Below are 11,821 nucleotides of genomic sequence, written 5' to 3' on the forward strand. Positions count from 1 at the left end.
CACCTGGTGCATTGCTTGCTGTACAAAGTGGTAGAGTTTCTTCTTTATTCAGACTTCAGTCACAAGTATTAGCATCAACAGTTCCCATGTTGCTTGATTAAAACTCCCTCAGCAGTTCATGGTGACCTGGTAATATGTAAGGATCTAATAATTTTAGTTTAGAAATATGTACAGTCAACAATCAGTGGCATTCTTTACATGATTAATGTCTGCAAAATTTAAAAGACAAAGAAAATGTTTTCTGAATCTTAAAATAAAACCAGAAGAACCCCATGATTTTAAGCCTGCTACCACATGTGTAATAGGTGTGACAGCATAAGTCAGCTCAGGAATTTGCATTTGTGAAAGATAGATTTCTCTCTGAAACAAAAAAAAGCCTTATGAGACCTTGAACAGTAGGCTAAGAGAAGTTACCAGGCAGCTCTAAATAGAAGCACAGTTTTGCCTGGCATTAACAGGTTCTGAGAGTGTCACATTGTTACAGAGGAACTCTTTTGGGGAATGCAAAGGTAAGGCTGATGCCCTTTGCTGTCACTTGCCCTTTGCTGTCTCATCCCCTTTGCTGCATGGGCTTCATGGCAGCTCTGTCTGCACCTCCAGGGGTAAATGCTGAACTCTTTACCCCACAGCTGCCTGCTTTTCTGCTTTGTTGCTTCCAAAGGAATGTCAGCCCAGTCTTCCTTTTCACCTTTCTCTTTCCTTGCCCTCCTTTGCAGACCATCACCAGCCTTGCCCCAGCTGGGTGCACAAGCAGCTCCAGCACTGCTCCCACCTGAGGCTGTCCCAGACACTGCTCCTCAGCAGGCACCCAGGGTCCAGGCATTTGTAGGGCAGCCCTGCTCCCTCCCTGCTTTTGGGATCCTTGGTGCCAGATGTGGTCCTGCCTGGCCTGGCTGCCTCGGGTTCGTGCTCACCAGGCAAGGCAGAGGCTTGGAGCTGTGCTGCAGGTTCCCCAGTGCCCTGGGGGTTCCCAGGCTCCCAGTCCAGAGCAGGGAGGTGGCTGAGCCCCAGGGTCACTCCTGAGCCCCACTGAGTGCCTGGCTGGTGGGACAGTGCTGCTGGGAAGCGGAACAACAACGGTGTGACCGGACACCCGGCTCCCACAGATCCAGAGGTTCTCCACAGCTGCTTAGGGCTGCACAAATCTGGGCCACACAGATCTCAATTGCTGGAGGAGATTTCCTTTCCTGCCTGTAAGATTTCCAATGGAGAGACAATGTGTTTTGAAAAGCTGATGGCTGGGACGGACATTACCTAGCTACACTTAGATGTTATTCCAGTGTCATCAGAGACATCTGGCTGCAGTGGAGCTGAGACAGCCTGAAACACAACTGCTAAATAGCAATAACATGAGCAAAAGCTGAGCAAAGGGTGCCAAGAATAGACTTACCCCTGCCACGTGGCACAGCCCTTATAGTTTGCAATAATCTTCCAGTTATATGAATCCCATTAAAGAGTAAGAAGTTAAGCAATCTCTTTAGTTCAGTGAGAACATTAGAAATATACAATGACATGTGTTCCTGGCAGTGCTGTTTACTTCTGAATGTTCTGGCTTTACTCTGTTTGTCAGTTTGTCTCAAAACACAGGCATTAAAATGTCAGATCAAATGGCAGTCCTCAAATCCAGTTTTCTGCATTATTTGAAACCATACACCCAGTGCATAGGTGTGCAATTTCCACTGTGACCCTTATTGGAAAGGATTCCAACTCCATCCTTCACTTAGGGACCTGGTGAGATTGACTGTGAGCAAACCTTGCTCTGTGGAGATCCCCCAGGTCCTGGATCCTTCTTTCCAAGACTGAGGTCTGCCCACCCCTTCCCTGTTGCAATTTCTGCAGCAGAATGCCCCTTTAGCAATTCAAGATTTGCTAGTCTCCTTTTAAAAAAACCTTAAGATTTTCAGAGCTTGCTCTGAAATATCATAGTACATTCAGGAAATACACAATACACAGGAAATACATAAAACACAGGAAATACCATAATACATTCAGAAATTTCTAAGATCTGCAACTTCTCTGCTATTGCTTAGACTGTGCCTTTTTGTTTCCTGAAGCTGTAGCAGCCAGTTCAATAACTATTGCAAAGAAAACCCACTATTTCTGCCCAAAGACAGAATAAAAATCATCACCTGTCCTGAAGTGGGTATAAAAACTATGGCTGAATTTGGGGCATGGGGTTTTCCTGTTTTATCCTATAATGCCTGTCTTAAATCATAGCATCCTTATCTGATTCTTGGATGTGTGACTATCCATGTCATTATTGTGCCAGGCCCTTCAGCATTAGGAATCTGTGGCTTTATTTTTGCCTTCTTGGTCCTGTGAATTCCTGCTGAAGTAATTTGGTTCTTTCATGGACTTAAGAGTTTGAGCTTTTGGTAGACTGGAGGGCCACACTCCTGCTCATTCAGCATCTGCACACAACTGCTCCCACCTGTATTGTTTTGGCAATGCAAATTCATGTTTGGAAGCTTTGACCCCACATTGATGTAACTGGTTTTAGGGGCAAGTGACCGAATATATAGTATATATTATATTATATTATAGTATATAGTGTATATTATGTTTCATATATATATTTTTAACTGAAGCTTCAAAAATATCATGTTTCTTTCTTTCCTTCATCAAATTAAATAGATACATTGTTTTACATACCTGTTGATGAAGATATATATATATATATATATATATATATATATATATATATATATATATATATATATATATATATATATATATATAGACATGCCTTGATTCTTTATTTGCACAGGCACTAGAGAACCCATGGAACCTCCTGGCCATGTGCTTCTGTCTCCACAGAGGCAGCTCTGGGGATGAAGCCTGGCTGTGCCCAGAGGAGTGGGTGGGATCTCTTTGTCCTATAGGTCAGTTCAAGCCAGGCAGCACGGGCAGCTGGCACCTTTTCTGGGAACACCTCCATTTTGGGAGATCCCTGACCTTTCCTGCTGCTGAGATCTGCTCAGCAGGGTCAGATCTGCAAGCATGGCTCTTCTCGCTTGGTGAGGCTGTATTTTTCACCCATCTCAAAGGAATAATACATCTGGGGAAGACATTACAGGTTTTGACAATCTGTGGCCTGTTTCTAGACAATTTGGCCTTTGTTTGAATTCCCCTGTTTGAAGATCACAGTCACTTGAAAATCTGATTCAGGTCTCAGTGACCAGTGTTGCCGTGTCTGGATTTGCCCTGTGTTTGAGGACACCATCCACCTCAGCACCCTGTAGGACAATGCCTGCCTTCAGCTCCTGCTGCCACTGGCACTGGTCTGGGATGAGTCAAATTTCCTACACCTGGAATAGCACTGTCCTGGTTGACTCCCATTTCAGTCCCTTCTGCCACAGCATGGCATCTGTGACTGCCCTGTGCTGGGAGGCTGCAGGATCTCCAGGGCTGGTAAAAAGCTCCTTTTTCCCAGGCCAACAGCCTGCAACGTGGCCAGTATGGCACACAAATGTGTCATGTTCAGCTGGGCTTTTTTCAAATGATGTGACACATTTGGTCAGAAGGATGACAAAATATCTGCAGTGTACCCAGGACAATATTCTTGGTGAGGACTGCTAGATGGAAAGTTCAGGTCTTCCATGTTATTTTCCTTATGACAGGATGGGCAGCACATCCAGCAGACAATGGTAGGTTGGATGAGTTCATGACTGATTGATGTTGGAATGTTGGGGGACAGAAGACAGGTAATGGACTTTGGACCTGGTTAACATAAGAGATTTGATAACAGGATGCCTTGGCATAAGCAAACAGAACTTTGAAAATGAGACCTAGACTGCAAGAAGATTCAATCAGACAGGTTTACCAGCAGAAGAAAATCTTATTAAACTCTGCAAGCAAGAGATGTTGTTCTATGCATAATTTGTGTATGTGATTTTAGCCTAATCATTGTAATACACATTACTAGGCTCCCTAAAATAGTATATAAGTGTTTGTATCCCACAATAAATCGGATTCTGATCACCGAATCAATCTTCTCCATCTCTCTCCATCACCAACAATTGGAACATTTGGGCAAAATGTTTCAGAGAAGGTGGCTTAAATAAAATAATCATGGCTGGGATTTTGGCACTGGAAACAAACCATTATGATGATTCTGTAATTTATTTTGGTCACTGCTCTAGTGTTCTGCATTTGATTTGCTGTGAATTGCCTTAAAGAATAGATTTTAATAGTTATAGTTGTTAAAATACATGAGGTACAAATATTTGGACAGGCATAATTAATTTGAAATCATAACAAACATTACTGAAATTACAAACCCTCAATTTTACTCTGTTTGCCTGAGGAAAGTTTATACTGTCCCTCTGTCTGTTGTTCCACTTTCTTGGCACCTTCTTTAACTTTTTGCCCAGTTTCAACTAAATTTACTAGGTGGTTACACATCTTAATGGTCTCAAAATCTTATGAGTTTTGCACATTTCACTAGCTGGGTACAGAAGACCAAGCCTAAAATTATCTCAAAGAGGAAAAGGAAAGGAGACTTGTGCCACCAGTGAGGAGGTTGAGGCCAGTCAATCCACTTCAGTCACTGAGATGCATAAACTACTCACAACATTTGTCTCCTCTCCACCAGCTAACAAAATGGAGATGTATGTTTTATGTACTGAAAATATAAAGATGGATCTAAGAGGTGAGAGAGGCTGAGATGTGATGGAGCATGAAGAGCATGGGATCACAGTGCTAAAGGTGTTGAGGAGGCTGGAAGAAAGGGCAGTCAGGAGCTGGCAGTATGGAGGAGGTGATCAGTTTATTGCCAGGAAAAGAGAGCATGGCATACAGTGTAGACAACTTTTGTAACCCAATTACTTTTGTTCCAGCAATGATGAAAAAATTTCTACTTGCTCATTGTTCATTGCTTTTCTACATTATGTCATGGCTATTTTCTTTCACAAATCATGACAAAGGGCCTGGTTTTATTTTTGTGGTTTGTTCTGTTTGGGTCTTTTTTTGTTTGCTTTGGTTTTATTTTGTTTTGTTTTGTTTTAATCTGGAGTGATCCTAATGACATTAAAATATTTGGAATAATTAGGGATTTGCTTCAGTGGGAAAATTTTATTTCAGATGGACTCTCCTTTCTAAGTCTGAAACCAAGTAGTATAAGCATATAAACGAGCCCAAAGCACTTTCAGATCAGGGCTTGAATAACTAGAAAAAGAAAATAAAAAGCTTGTATGAATGCATGTGTGCTCATAGCAGCTTACTTTTGGATTTCACCCCTCAGAGGGACAGCAGGATCATCCCAAAGGTATTCAAATACATGGGTCTAGAGAGGATTCATTCAAGACCTGGCTGATGCCCCTGTGGGCTCCTGCCACCTGTGGTGATGAAAAGAGGCCACAGAGAACTGCAAGAAGGTTCATATTGTGCTCACCTTTAAGAAAGGCAAGAAGGAGATCTGGGGGAGCCATAAGCCAGTCAGGCTTACCTCAGGTGCTACAAGCATTTTGGAACATATCCTCTTGAAGTCTATTCCCATGCATATGGGTGACCAGAAGACCATCAGGAGCAGCATGGATTTACATGTAGGACCAATCTGACTCTCTGCCCCATGAAATAACTGTATGTAGACAACAGAAGAGTAACAAGATGTAATACACTTTGATTTACAGATGCCTTCAACACCATCCCTCAGTGTTCTTGTTTGGTAGGTGAAGACACATGTGTTGGGTGAATGAACAACTTGCTGGGCTGAAAGTTAACTCAACAGGCAAGCTCAAAGGGCTTGATCAGGCAATCAGTGGCTTGATCAGGATGTTGTAAAAGTAGAGCCACTGGTCAATGGCAGGGCAGAACCATTCAGTGTCTTCACCCACAGCCTGGGCCACGACTCATGACAAGAGGACTTGCTGGTCCTCTCTCAAATGCACCCACAAAACTGAACCTGGGGCGGGGCAGAGGCATTGCTGACACAGTGAAGGCAGAGCTCCAGTGCAGAAGAACTTGAGAAAGCTGAAGACCATTCCAAGAGAAACCTCACAGTGTCCAAGAGGAATAAGTGCCGATCTCGGTGCCAGGGACATTGGTACAGAGCAGGAACTCGCTGGCTGAGGAGCAGGCATGCTGGAAACTCCCTGGGAATTACAGGAGATGCCAAGTTCAATATGAGCCAGCAGTGTGTGGTTCTCTGCAAACAAGGTGGAAGAGCAGCTGTGTTATGTGGAGGGAGACAGGTTGATGGACACTTTTACCCTGTCCTTCCTGGTCCTGGTGAGGCACCACTGGGAAATACAAACTTAGTGTTGCCACCTGCAAGCCAGGTTAACCAGACTGAGGGAAGCTGGAGAGGGTTCAGCAGGATGCAGTGAGGTCAGTGAGGAGCTTTGGACAGGTGGCCTGCAGGAAGCAAGGGAAAGAGCTGAACTTGTTCACTGTGCTGAAGAGGAGACTGAGGGCAGGGCTAACAGCAGCCTTCAGCTGAGAGGGAGGTGCAAAGACCACCAAACCCAAACCCTCTCAGTAACACAAGCAAGATACAGAGTCATAAACTGCAGTTTGAGACACTGAGATTGAGCATGAAGAGAAATGCTTGGATTTAGAAAGGTATCATGTCACTGCAGCACATCCCCTAGTGAGGCTGTGGAGCCTCTTATTGGCCTAGATGACATCCAGAGGTCCCTTCCACCAGATTTTTGAGACACCTTGTCCTGCTGACCACCTTCTGGCAAGCAAGGCTTAGGTATGGTGCTTCAAGGCAGACCTCATCTTTGCAGCATCATGCATCCTTATTTTTTGGTAATAATTTGTGTAGAAGGAAAGTGTCATGGTATAGTGGGAAACTGAGACCCTGTAGAAAACAAGATCCACAGAAAGTTAAGTAACTTGACATGAAAGCCTGTGCCAGAACTCAGACAACACTCCAGGTTTCCTAAGTCCCCTCAGGACCCTGACCATAAATACACTTTGAGTCAGTCCTGCTAATGGGACATAGTCAGCTGAAATGTGGTCTGAATTAGCAAAAGTTAGCAAAACCAGGATGTTGCAAGTCTTAAAATGAAGCAAAAATTTTCTGCCTGTGTGCTGCAATATTTTTTCCAAGTGTTTGCAGCTTTGCGAGATAAATTTGTGTTAAGTTATAGCAGTAAGGTACATGAGAATGTAGCAGGCTGCTCTTTTGGATCAGGCCAGGGTTTACAGGGCTCACCACGCTGCCTTTAGATGTAGCCAGTACCAGCTGTGGGGTCTGGGGTGCTCAGCCTGTCCCAGCTCAGCAGAAACAGGGTAAAAACATCCTGCACCAAAAGTCAAATCCAACCCATCATGGTTTAGAGTCACCAAAGGACTGCTCCCCATTAATTGTTCAGAAGTGTGTATTTTTGTCCCCTGCTGTAATCTGTGGCATTAGGTTACCAAGTCTGATTTCTGCCTGGGTATTAAGATACCAAAGATGAGGCTTCATAATATTTTACAAATTTTCTAGGACTAAAACAGTGAAAATGGAAGAGATGGCAAAAAGTATGGGCTTTTAAGACTTCACTCACTTCAAAAATATCACTTGTGGCACTTAAAAGCTTGGGTATAGATAAGATTTACCTAACTACTTTTATTTCATTTAGGGCAAAAGATTCAATGAGCTTCTCTTGCCTCAGTACTATTTCATTTTTGAAAACTGATCCTTATGCTAAAAATATTTAATCTGGAAATATATTATTTTTTTTTTCTTTCTGTGCAGTTAATTTCTGTGACTACAGTACTGAGACAGTGAACATTTTTGAAAGCAATATAAAAACCTTACTTTTGAACAGATGATAGTGGGTAAATATGGCCACTCCTAAAAGGATTGTGCACGTGATACTGTGAATGGTATGTGTGTCTTTCCTTTTGCTCCCATTTCCCAAAAGCAGATGTAAAGTTTGTGAAAGATGTTGGATTATTAGACCAGATGAGAGGTCTGTGTTTGAAGCCAGAGCTCTGTAGCTCAGGCAGCAGGAGCACAAACTTTTCTGCAAAGCTTTCTGCCCCAAATGCAGAGAATTTCAGGTACACATGCTGAGATGGGTCTGTGCCTGTCTGGGGCTGGGAGGAGAGTCAGGGTCCTGAGCAACCTTTTAATACCAAAACAATCTGTTTATATCCTACAATCTAGCATTAGGATTCAGGATGCTTTCCATCAACTGTGGTTCCATGAACTGCCCCAGCTTTCAGGGACCTTGACAGGGACCTTGTAGAGGAGTAAGTGCTGCACAGCTGCTGGTCCACATGTCCTTTGCATCTCTTTCATGACATATAAACTCTGTTTTTCAGGACATGGTAAAAAGACTTTCTGACAGCTCAGAGCTGATTCCAGTGCTTCCCAATTAAAAGATGTATTTTTGCAGCTCTAACATAACTAAATCCTGTCTGACTTGGACATAAAGAATGTCAGCTCCTCTGACAAGAATGTAAACCACATGTTCTGAAAAGAACCATAAATAGATAATAATTGATGGTCACTTGTAACCCTGAAAGACAAAATTTTACAAGCAAACAGAAAGTAACACTGGATAGGGTGTCACAGCCACAGAACAGTTTTAAGTCCCAGTGAGATCATGTGAATGTGTGAGAACACCCATACTAAATGCATATCTTTCTGCTTTTTGAAAATTACAGGTAATGCTTCAATAGGAACCCAGATGTGCTCCAGAGAAAGGAAAATTCGTACTTTAAAGCCTCCCCAAATTTGAATTGTAATGAAAATCTGGATTCCTTAGCATCACAGGTAATCTTAAATTACTACTTAAACAGTTTCTGAGATTCTGCATTGTCCCGGGGGAAAAAAAATGGGGAGTGGGAATAGAAAATTGGGGCAGGAAATATATTTCATGTCCCTCAAAACTTTGCAGAAAGCAAAATAAATGACCAAAGCCTTTTTCCTGTGGCATTCTTGGCATGTGTCTGCTGTGCAGACGGTCTGAATTTCCAATGGTGATAATTTTATTTTGCTTGGGTTTGCCTGAACACAGCATCCCATTTCACTTTTCTTAATTGGCCTGCAATTTCCTCAGCCAGGTTCCTCGTTCACAGCAAATGCCTCTGAGCAGAGGCGATGCTGACCCAGGGTACCAAACCAGTGAAAGGGAGAAGACTGGTATGAGGGTGACACTGACACCAACATGTTCAGGAGGATTAAAAGTGAAGACTTTCCATTCTGTCAATGTTTATGTCCATCAAGAATCCAAATTCAAACTCTCTTGCATGAATGCCATCTATAAAATCCATAAAATGCATAACTCCCTAAGTCTAGCTCTAAGGCTTAGCCCTGCTGTTTCTGCAAAACATGGAGAGCTGAACATGACTAAGCACATTACAGACACTGCTTCCCTTCTGTTGCTTCTGTGCTTCACTTCCTTATCCCTAGTCCCAACTGAAAAAAAAAAAGAAAAAAAAATACACCAGGTACAGTCCCACTAAATAAGAGAAGTCCTTTCCTCGTGCATTTTTGTTTGACTACTGTACCTTCAACCCAATGCTTCACTTGCTTGGATCCTTTCCTGAGAAACCCTTGAGCTCAATATTACATTTTCCCAGTACATAACCTTCACTAAACGGTTCAAAGCAATATATAATATTACAAGTAGCTATTTCCAATGCCAGTAAGGTGCGACACATGGTTTTTCTGCTGCCATCAGGAATGTGTGGGTTTCTTGGGAGCTGTGATGTTGGGCTGCCATCTAGTGAGCTGAGGGCAGCTTGGGGAGCTGGGGAATGGGAGCAGGAGGTGTGCATGCTAGTGAGAGCCTAGGTTTAAAAGCATTTGATTACTTTTAAATAGAATTACTTATTTTGAATCCAAGGTGATGCTAGAAGTCAGAAGCAAGAACAGTGTATCACTTTCATATTTTCTGGAAAAATCCCTTCACCAGGATTTCTTCTCCTGGGAAGCTGAGAAGCCTCAGAGAAGAATGAAAACAATAATTATCTGATTGCTTCTCCTGTGTTTTGCTGCTTTGGAATGTGGTTGGAGATTGTTTATCCAACAGGTGGTTGTTTGATTGCTTTCATGTGAACTGTTTTTACTTAATGACCAATCAGTGCCAAGCTGTGTCAGGACTCTGAGGAGTCAGTCACGAGTTTTTAATTAGTATCTTGTTAAGCCTTCTGTCTGTATCCCTTCTTTATTATTTAGTATAGTTTTAGTATAGCATTCTTTAATGTAATATAATGTAATGTAATGTAATATAGTGTAATATCATATCATATCATATCATATCATATCATATCATATCATATCATAATAGATTTGCCTTCTAAGAACATGGAGTTAGATTCATCATTCCTCCTTCATCCTGGGGACCCAACAAATACCACAAACAGTGAACGCAGGTGTTCATGATGTACTGTTGGTTCATCGTGCACATGCAGATCTTTTCAAGTCAAATAATATTATCTCCAGTAATTATAAATGCAAATTTCCTTCCTCCCTATGCAAGACATTCACTTTTCTTACCTACCTGCCTGCCAAGTTTTATCAATTCTTCAAAGCTGCATGATAGAATTAATCTTGATTTTGGTAGCTTCCCAACATAAATAATTTGAGAACAATTCAGTTACTGAAGCAATTCAGTAGAGTTATTCATTGATGGGATTAAAAACCAGATGACTTGATCTGATGACTGGCAGATTTTCTGTCTCTTATTGTTATATAGCTGTACCTTCATATATTATATGGAGGTACAGCTAGATGCCTCAACTTGGTTTTGTGTTTAGACTTTAAAGATGCTATAGAGATTTAATCTCTATTCATTCAGTGCTAACCAACTCAAACTGGTTCCAACCAGTGCTTATAGCACTCATATTGGTACCTCCAGCAGCAGAATATTTTATTGTTTTTGGTTTTTTTAACATTTATTCCAAGCTAACACTCTGTTCAATGTACTGAAGTGGTGATAATGTCCTCATTGCAGGTTATAAACCCTGTGTTGAGAGGCATGATTGTTCCAGAGGACATTTTTCAAGTTCCTTTGATGGCCTTTCAAAAAATCCTGTTGTGGTTATTTAAGGAACAATGAAAGGTGCAGTGAAGTTTATAGACTCAGAACTCAGTGACCTCAAGACAAAGGAGAGGTCCTGCTGCTACTTCATGGCAAGGTGAACAATGGGGCCAGGCTGTTCTTCAAGGTGTGCAGTGTTAGGATGAGTGCCCATAGAGTTAAGCGGCAATATAGGAAATTCCATTTAAATAAGAGAATATTTTTCTCCTTAACACTGTTCAAACACGAGCAGTTTTCCAAGGGAGGTTGTGGATATTCAAAGTGATTCCCTGAGCAGCCTGATTTCAGCCCCTGTTGGGCATGGGGACCTCCAGGGCTCCCTTCCAACCCAAGATACTCCAAGAATTCATGAAAACAATCTCTAGGGAGAATTTGCAAACACCACATACTTGACATTAACACAAACATTTTGGATGGCCAATTACTTGTATATTTTTATTTTATTACTTGTATATTTTTATTTTGTGTGAGAATGCTATGACGTGGTGACTCTTTTGCCTTTCCTCCTTTTGTTCCTGTTAAATGACATTTTCCTCACAGGTTGAAACTGTGGGCTCTGGGAAGGTTTCAGTTATTGTAAGTAACACTCAAATCCTCAGCTCCATGACAGACCAACTGACCAGACAGAACATCACTGCTGCACATTATGAAAAAGCCAAATGTTTCAGAAGACTTTCAGGTGAGTTTTATTAGAACTAAAATAAGACTTGTGGGGCTTAATATTTGTGTTATCAATTCTGTCTCCCCCTCCACCAGCAGAAAAGACACTGTTCTTTCTCTTAACTGTACATAACACTACAAACAAATGCATTCATTTTGTCATTTAGAAGAGT

The sequence above is a fragment of the Molothrus aeneus genome, chromosome 2 (genome assembly GCF_037042795.1).
Source record: "Molothrus aeneus isolate 106 chromosome 2, BPBGC_Maene_1.0, whole genome shotgun sequence".
Taxonomy (NCBI): domain Eukaryota; kingdom Metazoa; phylum Chordata; class Aves; order Passeriformes; family Icteridae; genus Molothrus; species Molothrus aeneus.